The 20,965-nt window shown below is 51.6% G+C and overlaps 1 protein-coding gene and 1 long non-coding RNA gene across 3 annotated transcripts in view; one reads left to right on the forward strand and one right to left on the reverse strand.

Annotated features, from left to right (window-relative positions):
• Nucleotides 1-20,965, forward strand: part of HNRNPM (heterogeneous nuclear ribonucleoprotein M) — a 245,919-nt gene that overhangs the window by 133,557 nt on the left and 91,397 nt on the right. The window lies entirely within an intron of this gene.
• On the reverse strand, nt 562-20,898 carry LOC138847771 (uncharacterized). 2 transcript variants are annotated; one of them, XR_011385730.1, is made up of 4 exons: nt 18,976-20,898; nt 5,934-6,014; nt 2,918-3,072; nt 562-864 (listed from the first exon to the last, which is right to left on the reverse strand). It is a non-coding gene; the product is annotated as an uncharacterized lncRNA (long non-coding RNA). The 2 variants fall into 2 exon arrangements; XR_011385729.1 differs by lacking the exon at nt 2,918-3,072.

Consider the following 20,965-nt stretch of genomic DNA (forward strand, 5'->3'; position numbering starts at 1 on the left):
CAAGTCCTGGCAACCCCACTTCCGATCCAACTTCCTGCCGATGTGCACCCTGGGAGGCAGCAGGTAGTGGCTCAAATACTCGGGTCCCTGGCGCCCATGCGGAAGACCCAGATGGAATCCCTGGCTCCTGGCTTCAACTTGGCCCAGCCCGGACTGTTGCAGGCATTTGGGGAGTGAACCAGTAGATGGAAGATCTCTTTGTATCTGTCCCTTTGTCTCTCTACCTTTCAAGTAGTCATTTAAAAAAAATTTTAAGAGTTATTTATTTTATTTGAAAGGCAGAGTTTACACAGAGAGAGAGATCTTCCATCTACCAGCACTGCCCAAATGGCCAGCTGCAACGGCCGGAGCTGGGCTGATCTCAAGCCATGAGTTGGGAGCTTTTTCCAGGTCTCCCACATGGGTGGCAGGGGCCCAAGGACTTACACCATCTTCTTCTGCTTTCCCAGGTGCATTAACAGGGAGCTGGATCAGAAGTGGAGTAGCCGGGACTGGAACCGGTGACCATATGGGATACCTGTGTGGCAGGTGGCAGCTTTACCTAATATACTACAACGCAGCCCCAATTTAAAAGTTTTATTTATTTATTTACTTGTCCAAGCTGGCTCCAGGAACTTCTTCTGGGTCTCCCTCGTGGGTGCAGGGTCCAAGCACTTGGGCCATCTTCCACTGCTCTCCCAGGTGTATTAGCAGCGAGCTGGATCAGAAGTGGAGCCGTGGGGGCTGGAACCTGCGCTCCTGTGGAATGCCGGCGCCGCAGGCGGGGGCTTCACCTGTTGCGCCACAGCGCCGGCCCCCACGCCAAGGCCTTCTGAGTTCCCCGTAATCGTATTCCCGCCGGGTGATATTGACCTGGAAAACAGTCTGGGCTGCGTGGGTGAGTGGCAGGCGCGCAGTGATCTTAGCCTTTTCTGTACCCTTTATTCCCAGATTCCCGACTCTTAGGCACGTCCATACCCCCGTCCCCGGCTGCAGCGTGAGTGGCGGGAGAAGAGAAGAGAGGGCGGGGGAAGGAGGCTTCGCCCACTCCAGGCTGCCCCCTTCATCGCTTCAGGAGCCTCTGGGAGGGTCCAGAGCAGCCCCGCCCAGCTGCACCAGAAACAGCTCTGTCCAGCCCGGCTCCGCCTCCTGCCCCTGCCCCGAAGGCCCTGGGGATCCTGACCGGGTGGGTGTGGAGAGGCATTGAAGGTAGCATCTGCTTCTACCCAGCTCGCAGCCTCACCTTCCACACACCGCCCAGCCGGCCTACATCCGGTTGGCTCTGCCTCCTGCACAGCCCTGGAACCCACCCCTGCCTCCCACCTCTACTGATAGAAGGTCCCTGCTTTGCCTGGTCTGTGCCTCCCTGTAGGCACCTTCCTGTACCCTCCCCTCCCCAGCTTTGAATGCCTTTTTTTTTTTTTTAACAGGCAGAGTGGATAGTGAGAGAGAGAGAGACAGGGAGAAAGGTCTTCCTTTGCCGTTGGTTCACCCTCCAATGGCCGCCGCGGCCAGCGGCACTGATCCGATGGCAGGAGCCAGGTGCTTCTCCTGGTCTCCCATGTGGGTGCAGGGCCCAAGCACTTGGGCCATCCTCCACTGCACTCCCTGGCCACAGCAGAGAGCTGGCCTGGAAGAGGGGCAACCGGGACAGAATCCGGCGCCCAGACCGGGATTAGAACCCGGTGTGCCGGCGCCGCTAGGCGGAGGATTAGCCTAGTGAGCCGCGGCGCCGGCGAATGCTTTATTTTTTATAAATTCTTATTTACTTTTATTTTAGAGGCAGAGAAAGAGAGGGAGAGAAAAAAATCGTCCATTTGCTGGTTGATTCCCCGCATGCCCACAACAGTTGGGGCTGGGCCGGGCCCAAGCCAGGAGCCAGGAGCTCCATGCAGATCTCCCGCGTGAGTGTCAGAGACCCAATACTCGGGCCATCCCAGGGTCTGCATTAGAGTGGGAACCCAAATCCAGACACTTCAACACGGGATGCAGGGGCCCCAAGATCTATTTAAAAAGGGATAATAATCGATCAATTGGAGCTGGCATGTTGGTGCAGTGGGTTAAGCTGCCCTTTGCAATGCTGGCATCCCATATCAGAGCACTGGTTTGCTTTCCAGCTGCTCTGCTTCCGATCCAGCTCCCTGCTAATGCTCCTGGGAAAGCAGCAGAGGATAACCCAAGTGCTTGGGCCCCTGCACCCATGTGGGAGACCCGGAAGGAGTTCCTGGCTCCTGGCTTAAGCCTGGCCCAACCCTGGCTGTTGTGGACATTTGGGGGAGATGGAAGATTGATCTCTCGCTCTCACCTTCTCTGTCACTCTGCCTTTCAAGTGAATAAGCACATCTTAACACCTCCCAAAAGGAATGAATTAATTCTTCTTTTCTTTTTTTTTTTTTTTTTTTTTTTTTTTACAGGCAGAGTGGACAGTGAGAGAGACAGAGACAGAGAGAGAAAGGTCTTCCCCCTGCCGTTGGTTCACCCTCCAATGGCCGCTGTGGCCGGCGCACTGTGCCGATCTGAAACCAGGAGCCAGGTGCCTCTTCTGGTCTCTCATGCGGGTGCAGGGCCCAAGCACTTGGGCCATCCTCCACTGCACTCCCTGGCCACAGCAGAGAGCTGGCCTGGAAGAGGAGCACCCGGGACAGAATCCGTGCCCCAACCAGGACTAGAACCCGGTGTGCGGGCGCCGCAGGTGGAGGATTAGCCTATTGAGCCGCGGCGCCGGCCCTGAATTGATTCTTAAAAATAGTTTTAAAAAACAAAGGAAGCTAAAGAGATAGGACCTGGAAATGTAATGCATAATTGTACATTGAACCGGAGACCAGAAAACAAAAAATTGCTACAAAAAGCGTTATTGGACCATAGATAATAACTGGAATAAGGTCTGTGGTATAGAGCGTAATATGCTGCCAGGTTGTGGCCCTTGTCCGGTTCTTACTTAAAGCTCTGGTTTTCAGCCTGGGGCGGCGCTGCCCCACGGGGGACACTGGCTGGATCTGGAGCTCTGTGAGGCGGTCAGGACTGGGATGTGCGCGCTCCTGACCTCTAGTGGACGCAGACCAGAGATGAGGCTCCACGCCGGCGATGCACCTGCTGGTCCCCAGGGCAGAGGGGCAGAGACCATCTGTGAGACCGTGTTTTTTCCCAGGAAACATAGGTCAATTTATTTGTATTCAATAATACAGAAGGAGAGGGGAGTCGAGTCTGTGAGTGAGTTTCAAAAGCCTCAAAAACTTGTATTTATATACCTGTTACTACGTGCACACACAGATTTATAGTGTGCATACTTAATTTTCCATTTTGACTCTTTAAATATAGTTACTTTGCTTCTCCCTAGATTTTACTGTAGTTTATTTATTTGTTTCTTTGATAGAAAGAGTGTGAGAGAGAAGTAGGCAGATGAGAGCTTTCATCTGCTGGCTCACTCCTGCAGATGCCTGCAATGCCTGGGGCTGGGCCAGCAGCTGAAGCCAGGAGCCAGGAGCTCCATCCAGGTCCTCCTCGTGGATGGCAGGGACCCAGGTACTTGGGCCATCACTGGCTGCCTCCCAGGGTGTGCATCAGCAGGAAGCTGGATCAGAAGCAGAACCAGGGCTGGAATCTGAGCGTTTTGGTTTGGGATATGGGCTGTGCCAGGTGCCTGCCCCAGCTCACAGTTTTGCAGAATAAAAGGCCGCCATCAGGTGCACCCCCGCTTTGTTTTGGTTCTAGGAAGGGCTCTCGTAGCTGGGTCACCACGCGCAGGGCAGGGATACATGGGAGAGGAGGCAATCCTGTGATGAGACCAGGAGCCAGAGAGTGGGGAGCAGCCCGTCTAGGTCTTTCATCATAGCTCCTCTCTCAGGCGCTTTCTGGGCTCCCTAGATAACTAGGTTAATCCTTTCCAAAGACAGAGCTGTCGGTCACCTCATCTCCTTGTATAAGGCTCCGCCTCTTAAAGGCCCCACCAACCTCCCATATCACACGTGAACCCCAGGTGGAGATGTCCTGAAAATAGAACACAGACCAGTGCTTTCAGCATTTGGAGACTGAGCAATGTTTGTTATGGGACAGAGACTCTCTTCTGCCTTGCCTTGTTTGGGATCCTTCTTCTGCCACTATATGTGGGTCAAGTGTCCAGTCGGATGTCACTTCCTTGGGGGAGGCTTCTCTCATTTCCCAGAGCAGGTGGCCAGCCCCTCACCTCCCAAGCATCTTTATTACAACCCCTAGCCCTTATGAGAGTTGGTGTTAGTGACTAACTGTATATATATTTTAAATTATTTATTTGTTTGAAAGGCAGAATTACAGAGGGAGAGAGAGAGAGAGAGAGAGAGAGAGAGAGAGAGAGAGAGATCTTCCATGCAATTTCCCAGGCGCATTAACAGGGAGCTGGATCAGAAGTGGAGCAGCTGGGATTCAAACTGGCTCTTATGTGGAATGCCAGCATTGCAGGCGGTGGCTTACCCTGCTGTGCCACAGCACCAGCCCAAAGTGTACATATTTTTAAAGACTTATTTATTTAAAAGGCAGAGAGACATGTGGACACAGAGCTCTCATCTGCTGGCTCACTCCCCAAAAGCCTGCAACAGCCAGGACTGGGCCAGATAAAGCTGGGAGATGGGAAATCAATCTGGGTCTCCCACATGGGTGGCAGGGACCCAGCTGTTACTGCTGCCTCCCGGGGTGCACATTAGTAGGAAGCTGGCATTGAGAGCAGAGATGGGACTTGAATCAGACCCTTTGATATGGGATGTAGGCATCCCAAGAGGTGCCTCAACCTCTCAACCACTATGCCAATCACTTACTGCTGACTGTAGTATTATGGACTGCAAGACTGGGTCTCTCCCAAACTTAGTGGATTGAAGTTGCCCAGGGCAGGGCCTGTGCCTGTCACCTGCCATGGGTGTCAGCTCTGACAACATCACCTGAGAGGTACAGCCTTCTGCCTCCTCCCCGCTTCTTCTTCGGCTCTACACTCCCAGCCCTCCAGGCCAACAGCGCTGGGCTCCCACTGAGCCCTTTCTCTCCCTGCTTCTCACGTCCAAGTACATCAGAAAATCCCAGCAGCTCCATCTTCAGGCACCCGGGACCAGCCCTCGTCATTGCTTGCCTAGCCAGGGCAGCCACCACCACCTCCTGCACCTCCTAGGCTCCATGTTCAGTCCCCATGTGGCAGCCAGAGGGAGTCTCTCTTTTTTAAGATTTTTAAAAATTGCTTGAAAGGCAGAGTGACACAGAGAGATGGAGAGATGGAGAGATGGAGAGAGGGAGAGAGGGAGAGAGGGAGAGAGGGAGAGAGGGAGAGAGGGAGAGGGAGAGGAGAGGAGAGGAGAGGAGAGAGAGATCTTCCATCTGCTGGTTCACTCCCCAAATGGCGATAACACAGGGCTGACCCAGGTAATGCCTGGAGCCTGGAACTCCTTCTGGGTCTCCCATGTGAGTAGCTGGGGCTTCCCCAGGTACCTTTAGCAGGGATCTGGGTCAGAGGCAGAACAGCCAGGACACAAACTGGCACTTATGTGGGACACCAGCATCTCAAGCAGCAGGTTAGCCTGCTAACCTGAGCCTTATGTCTCCTCTCTGCTCAGCTCCTCCTTGCCTCCCACTGATGCACACCTGGGAGGCAGCAGGCGATGGCTCCAGCAGCTGGGTCCCTGGAACTCACAGAGGAGACTCAGATGTAGTTCTTGGTTCCTTAAGCTGGCCTGGTTCAGCCCCAGCTATTTCAAGCATTTGGGGAGTAAGCCAGCAGATGGCAGCTCGCTCTCTCTCTGTCTCTCTGTCTCTCTGTCTCTCTCTCTCTTGCTCTCACTCTCGCTCTCTCTCTCCCTCTCTCCTTCATTGCCTTTCAAATAAAACGACAATAAATAAATAAACAACATTGCAAACATCCTTCTGCCATTCTGCACTGCCCCCTATCTACCTTCTTGGATTCCGTTTCCCTCGAGCGCTTAGCGCTGCGCATGACTTACCTTGTTTACTGTGTCAGCTCCTTCGGGGCAAAGATCTTCGTCCAGAGTACTTGGGACAGGGCCTGGCACGGGACAGGTTCTCTGTAAGTGGAGGAGGAAGAGGGGACAGAAAAGGTGCCACTGATTTCTATTCCCATTTAGCTTCTCCTCTGAATCTCCGGACAGATTCATCTTGGACGAGGAGACCCCAAGCCGCCTCCAGTGCCACCTCCCGCCCCCATGGGACGCTCAGCCTGCAGGGGCACCTGTTCCCTGCGGACACCTGGACGGCCGCTCTCTGATCCACCACCAGGGGGCGCCAGTCTCCCTGCTAAACCCCTGGAACCACAGTGTTCTCCCTAATACCTACAGAAAATGAATTCTGTCTAGATTTTTTTCTTATTGTTATAAAATAATTTATATTTTTTTAAAAAAATTCTTTATAAAAAATTAAGACACTCGGAAGGAGGAAGTAAAAACTGGCCCATTAAGAACTTAGTTATGCCTAAGCACTCGGTATTGCATCTACCGACAGATTTTTACCTCATCTACTGTTAACATAGTCAGGATTTTTATTTTAACCTTTTACTTTGGGGAATTTTAAACAAAAGAGTAGAGAAGGACATTACGTGCCCCTGATCTGTACACTTAGGAATGGTTAAAATGCTTGATTTGATGTTTTATATAGGAGGTCCCTTCACATTCCTAGACGGACAGGGAGCTGTGACTAAGTTGCAGCTTGGGATGCCTGCATCCCCTGTGACAGTGCCTTGGTTGGAGATCTGCCTCCACATCCCACCCAGCTCCCTGCTGACGCACACCCTGGGAGGCAGTAGGGATGCCTCAGGTACTTGGGTTTCTGCCACTCACATGGGAGACCCAGATGGAGCTCCAGGCTCCTGGCTTTGATCTGGCTCAGCCACTGCCCAGCTGTTGTGGGCATTTGAGGAATGAATCAGCTGATGGAAGATCTCATTGTGTCTCTCTGTTTGCCTGCCTTCAAATATGATGAAAATGGAATCAAAGATAAGTCCAGGTTGGCAACAAAGGGTTTGAAATTCACGATGCATAGTTTTTTCATAATATGCATTTCCCACAAAATTTTGGAAGTGTGCATAGATATGGGAAATGTTCACACAATAATGAATTTTTTTCAGGATTTATTTATTTATTTGTAAAGCAGGGTGACAGGAAGAAGAAGAAGAAGAAGAAGAAGAAGAAGAAGAAGAAGAAGAAGAAGAAGAAGAAGAAGAAGAAGAAGAAGAAGAAGAAGAAGAAGAAGAAGAAGAAGAAGAAGAAGAAGAAGAAGAAGAAGAAGAAGAAGAAGAAAAAGAAGAAGAAGAAGAGATCTTCCATCTGCTTGTTCACTACCCAAATGACGGCCAACAGCCAGGACTGGATCAGGTCTAAGCCAGGGACCAGAGCTCCATCCAGGTCTCCCGTGTGGGGGGCAGGGACCCCAGTACTGGAGCCCACACTTACTGCCTCCCAGAGGCATCAGCAGGAAGCAGGAGTCAGGAGCTGGAGTGAAGCATCCAGCCCAGGTGCCCTGATGTTGGCATCTTCACTGTCAGGCTAAACACCCATTTCCAAGACTTTGTAACCATGACCTGGATCCCAGACTCCCTAAAAGAAAAGCTTGAACAAACTCATTCTTCCCTCTCACACACAGGCAGTTTCTTTATGGGAGAAAAGAAACAACTTCAAAGCAAAGTCAAAGGAGAATGAAAATCTGACAAAAGGCTGTGTGTGACTCTTAATACAGTCAGCTTGCTACGGACCTTCTAGGAGTTGACAAGGAAAAGAACACCCAACAAAAGCTAAGCCAAAGAAATACAGATGTCTGTTGAACATTTCAAATGGTATTCTCCTACTCAGATTAAAATTAAAACTAGGTGAGAAGGCATTTTCGCACTTAACAGATTGGCAGAAATCCAGCAGTTTGTTTGATAAAACAACTTGTGAGCAAGGCTGTGGGGAAATGAGCAATCACGCCTATGTGCTGTTGCTGCCTGTTCGTATTGGCCCGAATCCCACGGAGGACAATTTGGTGACATTTTGCCAACAGTACAAATAAGACATCCCCTTTGACATAATAATTCCACGGTGAGGAATTTACCCTGCGGAAGGGGCAGTGGAATACGTACAAAATGAGCATCGGTGAGATTGGATATTACTGCCGGATTTACAGCAGTTATAGGTCAGGAACAATGCAGGTATCCATTAACAAACAGCAGGTTAAATACCTTATAATCCAAACATAAATTGGGATAAGACACATCTATACCCGGTTGCCCCTCTTCCAGGCCAGCTCTCTGCTGTGGCCCGGGAGTGCAGTGGAGGATGGCCCAAGTGCTTGGGCCCTGCACCCGTATGGGAGACCAGGAGAAGCACCTGGCTCCTGCTTTTGGATCAGCGTGATGCACCGGCCGCGGAGGCCATTGGAGGGTGAACCAACAACAAAGGAAGACCTTTCTCTCTGTCTCTCTCTCTCACTGTCCACTCTGCCTGTCAAAAAAAAAAAAAAAAAAAGACACATCTGTAAAGAATGAAGATGCTTCTGTTTGCTGGCAAGAAGAGAGCTCTCAGATTTATAGTATTTAAAAAACGGGGAGAGTGGGTGCTTGGAGAAGGGGTTAAGATGCCATTTGTAATTCCCACAGTGCCTGCACTCAAGTCCTGCTCTGCTTCCCATCCAGCTTCCTGCCAGCGTGCACCCTGGACAGCAGAAGTGTACCCTGGACTAGACTTGGGCCCTGCAACCCCATGGGAGACCAGAATGGAATCCTAGGCTCCTGGCTTCAGCCTGGTCCAGCTGTTGTGGGCATCTGGGGAGTAAACCAGCAAATGGAGCATCTTTGTGTCAGTCTCTGTCAGAGTTACATAGACAGAACAAGAGACACAGAATGAGAGAGATCTTTCACTGTAGGTATACTCCCCATATGGCTGCAATGGCCGGGACTGGGCCAGACCAAAGCCAGAAGCCAAGAGCTTCATTCAGATCTTTCTCATGGGTGCAGGGCCCAAGGACTTAGGTCATCTTCTGCTGCTTCCCTAGGTGCATTAACAGGGAGCTGGGGCTGGCGCTGCGGCTCACTAGGCTAATCCTCTGCCTGTGGCGCCCGTACACCAGGTTCTAGTCCCGGTCAGGGCACCGGATTCTGTCCCGGTTGCCCCTCTTCCAGGCCAGCTCTCTGCTGTGGCCCGGGAGTGCAGTGGAGGATGGCCCAAGTGCTTGGGCCCTGCACCCCATGGGAGACCAGGAGAAGCACCTGGCTCCTGCCTTTGGATCAGCGCGGTGCACCAGCCGCGGAGGCCATTGGAGGGTGAACCAACAACAAAGGAAGACCTTTCTCTCTGTCTCTCTCTCTCACTGTCCACTCTGCCTGTCACAAAAAAAAAAAAAACAAAACAAAACAAAAAAAAAAAAACAGGGAGCTGGATATAGAGCAGCCAAGACTTGAACCAGTACCCACATGGGATACCAGTGTTGCAGATGCTGGCTTAACCCACTATGCCGTGCCACGGACCCCATAAAATAAATACTAAAAAATAATACTTTTTCAAGTTTCACCTGAAAAGAAATGAAGTGTTTGTCCAAAGACTTGGATGCGAATGGCCGTGGGACTTTCTTTCTACTGGCCAAAGACAGAACCAGTGAACGTCGTTCTACAAATGAATGGATAAGAGAACTGTGGTTTATCTGTATCAGCAATAAATTTGAGTGAATTATTAGTACCCTCTCCAACAGGTGCAGCTCTCCAAATAATTATGCTTCATGAGTGAGAGAAGACAAGCCATAGGGAGCCCATTCTGGGTGATTCTATTTGTAGAGAATTCTAGAAAATGCCAACGAATGCCTAGTGACGGAGTGCAGATCCTGATGACGCAGGGAGGGACGGAAGGGAGGAGCCAGGGAGAAGTTTCCATGGGACACAGGGATACTTTGGGGTGTGGTAGATATGTCTAGTACCTTAATTGTGATAATTTCATGGGCGTGGACATAAGTCAAAGTTTATTACATTATAGGTTCAAATAACTTGCATATGATAATCTACCAATTAGTCTTCTCTAGAGCTACTAAACAAATTCCCCACCGTCTTAATAAAAAGATTTCTTTGTTTGAAAGCAGAATGACAAAGAGAGGGAGAGACAGACAGAGATCTTGCCTCTTGCATCCGCTGGTTCACGCCCCAAATGGTTGCCAACAGCCAGGGCCAGGCCAGACTGAAGCTAGGAGCCAGGAATGCCATCTGGGTCTCTCACGTGGGTGGCAGGGGCCCAAGTACTTGAGCCATCACAGCTGGTTCCCCAGGCACGTGATCTGGGCCAAACACCCATCCCCCAGGTTCAGATCCTGATACGGGTATGCTATGCCACTTTAGCCAAGTGCCTGAACTTATAGGAAGTTTCATGTCTCCCAGACTTCACTCCAGCTGATCTGAGGATGACATAGAAAGGATTATGCCAGCGCTCACTGCTGTAGTTGCTCTTATTTCCTTAGGGGCATCGGAACATTTACCCTGTGGCGCAGGATGTCCCAAGGCAGCGAGGACAATGGGGCTGGGCACTGGCGGGGGAGGGAGCTGAGCCTGCTCAGGTGCTTTTTTTTTTTTAATTTTTTTTTTTTAATTTTTTGAAAGGCAGAGTGGACGTGAGAGAGAGAGACAGAGAGAAAGGTCTTCCCTTATCGTTGGTTCACCCTCCAACGGCCGCTGCGGCTGGCGCGCTTCGGCCGGCGCACCATGCTGATCCGAAGCCAGGAGCCAGGTGCTTCTCCTGGTCTTCCTCGCAGGTGCAGGACCCAAGCACTTGGGCCATCCTCCACTGCACTCCCGGGCCACAGCAGAGAGCTGGCCTGGAAGAGGGACAATGGGGACAGAATCCGGGGCCCCGATTGGGACTAGAACCCGGTGTGCTGGCGCCGCAAGGCGGAAGATCAGCCTACTGATCCGCGGCGCCGGCTTTTTTTTTTTTTTTTTTTAAGATTTGTTAGTTGTCGTATAATGGGTAAAGCCAACTCCCTTGTAATGCGTCTGGGAAAGCAGTGGAAAAGGGTCCAAGTGCTTGGACCCTTGTACCCATGTGGGTACAATCTGCCTATCAAATAAAAATATAATTTTTTAAAAAAGATTAACTTATTTGAAAGGCAGAGTTTCAGAGAGAGAGAGAGAGAGAGAGATCATCCATCTGTTGGTTTATTCCCCAAAGGGCCACAACAGCCAGGCTGGGCCAGGCTGAAACCCGGAGTCAGGAGCTTCAGCTGGGTCTCCCCTGTGGGTGGCAGAGGTTCAAGTACTTGGGCCATTATCCACTGCCTTTCCAGGCACATTAGCAAGAGGCTGGATGGGATGTAGAGCAGCCAGGTCTCCAACCAGCTCCTGAGAAGGGATCCTGGAGTTGCAAATGATGGCTCAAACTGCTGCACCACAACGCTGGCCCCTCCAGCTCTGATTCTGAGCCTTCTTTCTGCTTTGAGTCTCTGCAGTCCCTTGCCCTCGCTCTGACCTCCCCTGGGGACTTGTACGTGAGCAGAGGGTGGCAGGGAAGTCGAGGCTGGCTGTTGGGACAGTGGTGAGCATTTCCGGGACAGAGTGTCTGCATGCATAGGAGGGTGCTTCAGAGAGCTCATGGGAAAACAGAGCCAAAATATGAGTTTAGAGGCGGACATTTGGTGCAGGGTTAAGACACTCCTGGGCTGGAGCAGCCGGGACTCAAACCAGCACCTATATGGGACCATGGCACTGCAGGAAGTGGCTTTACCTGATACGCCACTGCGCTGGCCTCCATAATATACATTTTTCATGACCTTTTGGAAAACCTCTTGCATGCATGGATGTCAATTTTTGGTATCCAAATAAGTGTTTCATTTTATTTTTAAAGAACTTTTAAATTAATCAACTAATCAATTAATTTGAAAGACAGTTTGAGAGAGAGAGAGAGAGATCTTTCATTTATTGGTTCACTTCCCAGATACCCACAACGGCCAGGGCTGGGCCAGGCTGAAGCCAGGAGCCTGGGATGCCATCCAGGTCTCCCACGTGGGTGGCAGGGGCCCATGCACTTGGGCCATGTTCCTCTGCTTTCCCAGGTACATTAGCAAGGAGCTGGACTGGAAGTGGAGCAGCCAGGACACGAACCTGTACCCATGATGGAGATGCTGGTGTTGTAGGTAGCGGCTTCCCCTGCTATGCCACAGTGCCGGCCCCTTGGTGAACTCTTTAAGTACCCACATGGACCCAGCGCTTTCCTGGGCTCATCTGAGAAGGAGGAACAGGTCTCAGGTCAGAGTGTCCTTTCATGCTCTCCTTAGACCTGGCTCATCTGTCCCCTGAGCTGAAGAACTCAGGTCTAGGTTCCCTGCAGGAAGCTGCCAGCCTTGGGACTGGAAGCCCTAGGACAGGTCTGATCCCTTTTACTTTTTTTTTTTTTTAATTAAAAAAGTATTTGTATTTATTTTGTTTGCAAGGGAGAGAAAGATCTTCCATCCACTGTGTGTGTGTGTGTGTGTGTGTAAGATTTGTTTTATTTACTTGAAAGGCAGAGTAAAAGAGTGAAAGCAAGAGAGAGAGAGAGAGAGAAAGAGAGAGAGAGAGAGAAGAGAATGGATGTCTTCCATCCTTTGGTTCACTCCCCAAATGACACCAATGGCAGAGGCTAGACCAGGCAGAAGCTAGGAACCAGAAACTCTATCTTGGTCTCCTGAAGGGGCCCAAATACTTGGACCATCTTGTGCTCCTTTCCAGGGTGCATTAGCAGGGAACTGGGTCAAAGTGGAGCAGCTGGGATTTGAACCAGCATGCCAGCATTGCACGCAGTGGCTTAACCCACTGTGCCACATTGCCAGCCCCCACTCACTGTTTCACTTCCCAGATGCCTATACAACAGCTAGGGTTGGACCAGGTCAAACACAGGAGCCCAGAACTCCATCCAGGTCTCTCACGTGGGCGGCAGGGGTGCAAGCACTTGGATCATCACTGTTGCCTCTCAGGGTGTGCATTAGCGATGCTTCCCCCACTGCAGCACTGATCATTCTAATTATGTGATGAAAATGAGCACAGTTAGTGGTGCCCACAAGGAGCAAAGATACATCCTGTGCCTCCTGATAGCATGCACTGAGGACGACGGCGACCTCACGGAGAAGCAGCAGCAGACAGGTGCAAAGTCAGGGTGTGCTTTCAAAGACGCCCATGTCCTGGGGTGCAGCGGTTAATTCACTGTTCGGAATGCCTGCGTCCACTTAGAGTCCTGGCTAACCTCCCCCAATGCCAGCTTTCTGCTAATGCACACCCTGGGAGGTAGCAGGTGATGGCTCAAGTACTTAGGTCCCTGCACCCACGTGGGAGACCTGGATTGAGTTCCCAGCTCCTGATTTTGGTCAGGCTCAGTCCTGGCTGTTGTAGGCATTGGGAGAATGAACCAGCAGATGGAAGATTCTCTCTCTCTTTCTCTCTCTCTGCCTTTCAAATAAAATGGAAACAAATAATTTTTTTTAAATTTTACAAAAAAGGGGGCTGGCACTGTGGCATGTGGGTAAAGCTACCACCTTCAGTGCCCACATCCCATATGGGTGCCAGTTCGAGTCCTGGAGGCTCCTCTTCCAATCCAGCTCTGCCAATGTGTCTGGGAAAGCTGCAGAAGATGATCTAAGTCCTTGGGCCCCTGCACCCAGGTGGGAGACCTGGAAGAAGCCCCTGGTTCCTGGCTTCGGATCAGCCCAGCTCTGGTTGTTGAAGCCATTTGGGGAGTGAACCAGCAGGTGGAAGATCTCTCTCTCTCTCTCTGTCTCTCCCCCCCGTCTCTCTCTCTCTGTCTGTCTCTCTCTCTTTTTGTCTCTCCTTCTCTCTCTGTAACTCTGCCTTTCAAATAAATAAATAAGTAAATCTTTAAAAAATTTTTACAAAAGGCCAGCGTCTTGAGGATAGGGAAGGACCCAAGACATGTGATGGCAAAATACAGAGTGTGTGATTGTGCCCCGAGATCCTAATGGGAAAGAACATGGCTGTGAAGACATGATTACCACCAGGGATGGAACTGGAATATGGACTGTACATTAGATAACAGAACTAGGTCAGGGCCACGTTTCCTGGAGCTTCCAGCAGTGCTGTGGTTATGTAAGAGAGTTTTTGTTCCATGCAAAGGGCAAAAGGCACACATCATGTCTGAAGCACGCACTCACGCAGTTCTGAGAAAAATACTGCGTGGGTGTGTGAAAGAGAGTGTATTATCTGGCTATGCTCTGAGTGTATTCTGTGGATCTGTGTGTGTTTGCTTTTCTATCACCTATCTATCTACCCACCTACCTATCTATTATATATACATATATGAGAGAGAGACAGACAGACAGACAGATGGTACCTCCCATCTTCTGGATTATTCTTGAAATGCTTATCAGCCAGGAACTCCATCTAGGTCTCCTATGTGGGTGGCAGGGACCCAATCATTTGAACCATCACTACTGCCTCCCAGCATATGCGTTAGCAAGAAGTGAATTTAGCTTAAAACTATTTATTTTTATCTATTTATGTATTTTATATCAATGTATTATACATATGCTATGTGTGTATATGGTATATATATTGCATTGTGTGTGTATATATGTACATATGTATGACTGTGTAAGGTTCTCTAATCAGTTCATAGGGAAAATGGAATTAAAAGATAAGTTTGTGGAACTGATGTTGGGGCACAACAGGTTAAGCCACTGCCTGCAACACCGGTGTCCTATATCAGGGTGCTGGTTTGAGTCTTGGCTGATCCAGCTTCCTACTAATGCTCCTGGGAGGCAGAGGTGGTGGCCTAAGTATTTGGGCCCCTGCTACCAAGGTGGCAGAGCCAGATGAAACTCCTGGCTCCTGGCTTCAGCCTGGACCAGTCCTGGTGTTTGGTCATTTGGGGGAATGAATCAACAGATAGGAGATCGATTCTCTCTCTCTCTCTCTCTCCCCCTGTGTGTGTGTGTGTGTGTGTGTGTGTCCCTTTCTGTCACTCTGCCTGCCAAGTGAATAAGTCTTTAAAAAAACAAGTGACATTTGGGTGAAGCAGTTAAGACGCTGCCTGGGGTGCCTGTACCCCATGTCAGAGTGCCTGGGTTCAAGTACCAAGTGGGAGGTCATTAGGTCACGGGGAGCCTTGCACGCCCATGGAATTAATGCTGAGCTTGCTGAGTGAGTCCTCAAGACCCCAGGCTGTGAAATGGGTAAGACTGGGCCCTCCAGTCCCTGGCTTCCTGCCTCCCCCCCGGGACCTTTCCCTCTGGCACCAGCTTCCACCATGATGCCACCATGATGCCAACTACAATGTGACCCAGCTGGAAGGATGCATGAGGATGACCCACACATGCTAAACAACAAAACGTGTTCTATCCTCCCACTTTAGGAAATATACCTTCACAGCAATATGAAAGTTAGATTCACATTTATGATATTTTTTCCAAAACTTTCTTTAGCTTAGTTTTTTAAAATCAGAGTTAAACACAAATAGCATAAAATTGAATATTTTTAAAAGATTTATTTATTTATTTGAAAGGCAGAATTACAGAGAGGCAAAACAGAAAGAGAGAGAGAGAGAGAGAGAGAGAGAGAGAGGTCTTCCATCTGCTGGTTCACTCCTCAAATGGCCGCAACAGCTGGAGCTGGACCAATATGAAGCCAAGAGCCAGGAGCTTGCTCCAGGTCTCCCTCATGGATGCAGGGGTCCCATCTTCCACTGCCCTCCCAGGCCATAGCAGAGAGCTGGCTCAGAAGTGGAACAGCTGGGACTCAAACAGGAGATGCTAGCACTGCAGGTGGTGGCGTTACCCACTACACCATGGCGCCGGCCCCAAAGTTGAACATTTTAAAGCATACAATTCAGTGGCGTTCAGTACATCCCCAGCATTCTGCAACCATCACTACTAGCTCGTTCCGGAACACGTTCTTAAAGATTTATTGATTAATTAATTAATTTGAGGGAAAGAGTGACAGGGAGGGGGAGGGGAGACGGAATGATCTTCCATTTGCTGGTTCAATCCCCAGATGGCTTCAATGGCCAGGCTGAAGCAAGGAGCCTGGAACCCATTCAGATCTCTCACATGGGTGAAAGCCCTTGTGCCATCCCCCCCCGCCCCCACCGCTTTCCCAGGTGCATTTGCATTAGCAAGGAGCTGGATCTGCAGCAGAGCACCCAGGTCTTGAATCAGTGCTTCCATAAGGGACATGGGTGCTGTAAGTGGTGTCAGCCTCCTGTGCCACAACTGGCCCACATTTTCTGGTTTTTTGTTTTTTTTTTTTTTTTTTTTTTTTAGACAGAGAGAGCTGCCATTTGCTGGTGTCATTGCCCAAATGCCCACACCTGCCAGGGCTGGCCAAGGCTGAAACCAGGAGTCCAGAACCCAGTGCAGGTCTCCCACGTGGGTGGCAGGGACCCGAGCACTTGAGCCATCACTGCTGTCTTCCAGAGTGTCCATTGGCAGGAAGCTGGAGTGGGGAGCCAGGGCCGGGTGTTGACAGCAGGTGCTCTGATGTGCAGCATGGGCATCTTAATGGCACGATCACTGCCAGGCCAAACACCTGCCCTGTCGTGGTTTGTGTCAACATGGCTATCCTAAGGGATGCCTAGCTAGCTGGCAAATGTTCCTTCTAGGTGTGCCTGCACGGGTGCTGTGGACTAGATTAGCACTGGAATTGGTTCACTAAAGACGACAGCCCTCCCCTATGGCGTAGGCACCATCAGTTCATTGTGGGCCCAAATGGGATAAAAAAAAGCAAGAGGCAGGGTCAAGGAGTGGCACGTCAAGCTGCCCCTTGGGACACCCACAGTCCCATGTGTCCCTGGGTTCTTTTTTTTTTTAATTAAAAAAAATTTTTTTTTGACAGGCAGAGTGGACAGTGAGAGAGAGAGACAGAGAGAAAGGACTTCCTTTACTGTTGGTTCACCCTCCAATGGCCGCTGCAGCCGGTGCACTGAGGCCAGCGCACCGCAGCCAGCGCACCGCGCTGATCCAAAGGCAGGAGCCAGGTGCTTCTCCTGGTCTCCCATGGGGTGCAGGGCCCAAGTACTTGGGCCATCCTCCACTGCACTCCCAGGCCATAGCAGAGAGCTGGCCTGGAAGAGGGGCAACCGGGACAGAATCTGGTGCCCCGACTGGGTCTAGAACCCGGTGTGCTGGCGCCGCAAGGCGGAGGATTAGCCTATTCAGCCACAGCGCCGGCACCCTGGGTTCTGATCCAGCTCCCTGCTAATGCACACCCTGGTCAGCAGCAGTGATGTCCCCAGTGCTTGGGTCCCTGACACTCATGTGGGAAACCCGGATGGAGTTCTGACACCTGGCTTCCGCCTGGCCCAGCCCAAGCTGTTGAAGATATTTGGGGAGTGAACCAGGGGCTAGAAGATATCTCTCTCCTTCCCTCCCTCTCTTTGTCATTCTACCTTTCAAATAAATAGCATTTAAAAGAAAAAGCATAAGAAGGCAGAGGGAGTGTGAATTCTCCCTCTCTCCTGGAGCTGGGACATCCATGTCCTTCTCTGGGACATTAGAGTGCCTGGGCATCTGGCCCTCACATGTGGGCTGAATTATAAAATCCCACTTGGCAGAGCCTAATGGGAAATGTTAGGTGCCTTGGGGTCTGAGCCCTTATGAACCAGCCAATGCTTTTCCAGGACTGTGGGAGACTGGATTATTGTTATAGAGCAAGTCCTCTCTCTGCCACATGGGTTGGGCTGCCCTTCTACTTTCTAAAACATTTCACTTATTTATTTACTTTTATTCATTTGAAAGGCAGAGAAACAGAAACAGAGAGATCTTCCATCCCTGACTTCTCTCCCCAAATGCCCTCAACAGCCAGGGCTGGGCCAGGCCAAAACCCGGAGCTAGGAACTGCATCCAGATTTTGTAACTGCAGGGACCCGAGTCACTGCTGCCTGCCAGGGTGTGCATGCATTAGCAGGAAGCCGGAAGCTGGAATGGGAATGGGAATGAGAATGGGAAAAGCAGAGCCGAGACTCAAACCCAGGCACTTGGATATACCATGTGGGTGTGCCAAGCAGCATCTTAACCACTGCTCCAAACACCCGCCCTGCCCTTACATTTTCCGCAGAGAGTCGACACGGTCCCGATGCAGTGCCCAGTCTTAGAGTCCCTCACCTGCAGGATGGTGAGCCAAAACAAACCCCTTTCTTTTATAAACGACCCAGTCTCGGGTATTCTGTCTCAGCACCAGAGAACAGATTCAGAAAATGATCTCGGCCAGACCCTGGGAGGAGCCAGGTAGTCTCGTTTCTGACCCAACTTTGGAAGTCACCCGCGCCATCACCTCTCCTGCACCCTATCAGCTTTAGCACGCAAGGGAAGCAGGGATCGCTTGCTGTTAATGAAGGCAGCAACGTTTCACAACATCTAAGACTGCAGCTATGAGTCACGCTGCTGAGTTCCAAGTCGCAGCTCTGTCCAGACCATTATGCGAACTTGGATGAGTCCTTCACCTCTCTTTCAACGAGTCCTCATCTAGAAGACAGAATACCAAAAGTGCCTACATCGTTCAGAGTTGATATTGGGCTCAAATAGACGTATAATTACTACCGACAAAGAGAGGGAAAGACAGAGAGAGAGGTCTTCCATCCTCTGGTTCACTCCCCAGATGGCCACAACAGCTGGAGCTGGGCCGATCCGAAGCCAGGAGCCAGGAGCTTCCTCCAGATCTCCCACATGGGTGCAGGGGCCCAAACACTCTGGCCATCTTCCACTGCTTTCCCAGGCCATAGTAGGGGGCTGGATTGGAAGTGGAGCAGCGGGGACTCGAACCAGCGCCCATATGGGATGCGGACACCCCATGCAGGACTTAACTTACTGTACCCCAAAGAGCAGTTTTTAGGATAAAATCCAGAGCCAGCTCCAGCCCTCAGGAAGGACATTTTTTTTCCTTATTTATTTGAGAGGCAGAGGCAGAGGCAGAGGCAGAGGCAGAGGGAGAGGGAGAGGGAGAGGGAGAGGGAGAGGGAGAGGGAGAGGGAGAGGGAGAGGGAGAGGGAGAGGGGAAAGAGAGAGCACATTCCCATCTCTGTTGCCTCCAGGGTGTGCACTCACAGGGAGCTGGGATCAGGAATGGAGCCAGGACTCGAACCCAGGCACTGCAACATGGTATGTAAGTGCCTTGGCTCGTGTCGGAACCGTGCTGTGCCCAACAGTGGAGTCTTCTGCAGCTGGCTCTCGGCAGGAAACCGCAGAAGCTTCGAGGGCTCTGTGTGCCCTGGAAAACAGGTTGTGAAGAAGCCATCCGGTTGGGTACGGGTCATTGATGGTTTCTCTTGATGCAAGAAGCCTGGAGAGCAGAGGAGAAGGCCGCATGGGACAGACAGCCTGGGGTCATTTCGCCTCCCGCTCAGAGAGAAGTCAGTGGCAGGAGGGGCAGCCAGATGGTGGCTGTCTGAAGCCGCTCCTTGTGGGGTTTTCCTCCCTGCCTGTCCCGTCTGTCACTTACTGCCTCCGGGATCAGTCATCTGGCGTCTGGCCCAGCTGAGCCAAGTGTCTGAGTGGTGGCCTGCACGTCAGCCTGGAGCGTGCAGTTTCAGATTCCACGGCCTGGAGCTGGCTCCCGGCCCTGCTGAGTCAACTCTTCTCGCCTGAGTCTGAGCCAACCTGCCCCAGGGGGTCCTTCCTGGCAGGGGCTTTTCTCTGCCAGCCTCTGCTCCCTGGCAGGGCTGAGGCAAGTCTGAGGGGGAAGACTGGGGGTGGGGAGTGGAGGATGTCTCAGTGCAAGTTTGTTGAATGAATGCTTAATCCGTGGAAGAAATGCGGTCCAGCCCCACAACCTCCCACGGTTTTCCCTTCATCCCAACCTTGTCCATATGCCAGGCTTAGAGTATTAGCATCTTTCTACCTTCCTGGGAACTCTGGACAAGGCCTGGGCTAAAGGGCCGGCGTTGTGTCAAAGTACGTTAGTTAATCCTCTGCCTGTGGCACTGGCATCCCATATGGTCGCAGGTTCTAGTCGCAGACGTCTGTTCTACTTCCGATCCAGCTCTCTGCTATGGCCTGAGTGCTTGGGCCCCTGCACCAGCGTGGGAGACCTGGAGGAAGTTCCTGGCTCCTGGCTTCAGATCGGCCCAGCTCCAGCCGTTTCAGCCATTTGGGGAGTGAACCAGTGGGTGGAAGACCTTTCTCTCTGTCTCTCCCCCTCACTGTCTGTTAACTCTACCTCTCAAATAAATAAATAAAATACTAACAAGGCCTGGGCTAAGAGAGCAGATCTCTGTTGAACGAATGAAAGGTTGAGTGAATGAATGAATAAACCCAAAAGGGAGGGAAGGAGAGAGGCCATTGTTTTTCTGTTCTCGAGGTTTCTGCTTTAGCCAAAGCCTTGGACGCTGGTGGTGGAGGGTGGGCAATGGGGTGGGGGTGAGGCCTTGGACTGGAATTTAAGCAAAAGGTGCCCAGGTCCTGCTACTACGGAGGCGTTCATGGTGTGTAGGGGAGGGGTGGGGTGGGGGAAATAAGGGCGTTAGGAAGCACACAGAGCCAACCGCAAGGACGAACCGCGGCGTGGCAAGGACCGGTGGTGGGGGAAGCCCTGGGAAGTCCCCCCTCCCCCTGCGGCCCGGGCCTCCAGCCTGGCCTTGGGAGTGGAGATGGCGCAGGAGGCCGCCTGGAAGCAGGAAGGTCACAGGCCCCTTGCCGCCGCCCTCTCGCATAACTCGGTGCACCAGGGAGGGACCTTTGTAACTCGCCTTTCTCACAGCCCAGGATCCTCCCGGCTTCCGACTTGGGCACTTAGTGAAGGGGTCAGGAATGCGCCCAGGACCCGCTGACGCGAGTGCCCTTTCCCCTACTGAGCGCGGCCGGGGTGGGAGAGGATAGAGTGGGGAGGGGGCTTGGAATGCGCCGCCGCCCAGACGGGAAGCGTGAACAACCAGAGTTGTGCATGTTGCGCGCAGAAAGGCTGGCCTGGGTCCGGCGCGGAGATTCATAGCTTTGCACCCTCAGGGCGCACCCCGACTCCGCCAGTCACCACTAGGCTGCCAGCACACAGGACCCCACCCCTGGCCGCACGCCCCGCCCCCGGAACTCCCCGCGCCCC

Source organism: Oryctolagus cuniculus, assembly GCF_964237555.1.
Source record: "Oryctolagus cuniculus chromosome 16 unlocalized genomic scaffold, mOryCun1.1 SUPER_16_unloc_1, whole genome shotgun sequence".
Lineage (NCBI taxonomy): Eukaryota > Metazoa > Chordata > Mammalia > Lagomorpha > Leporidae > Oryctolagus > Oryctolagus cuniculus.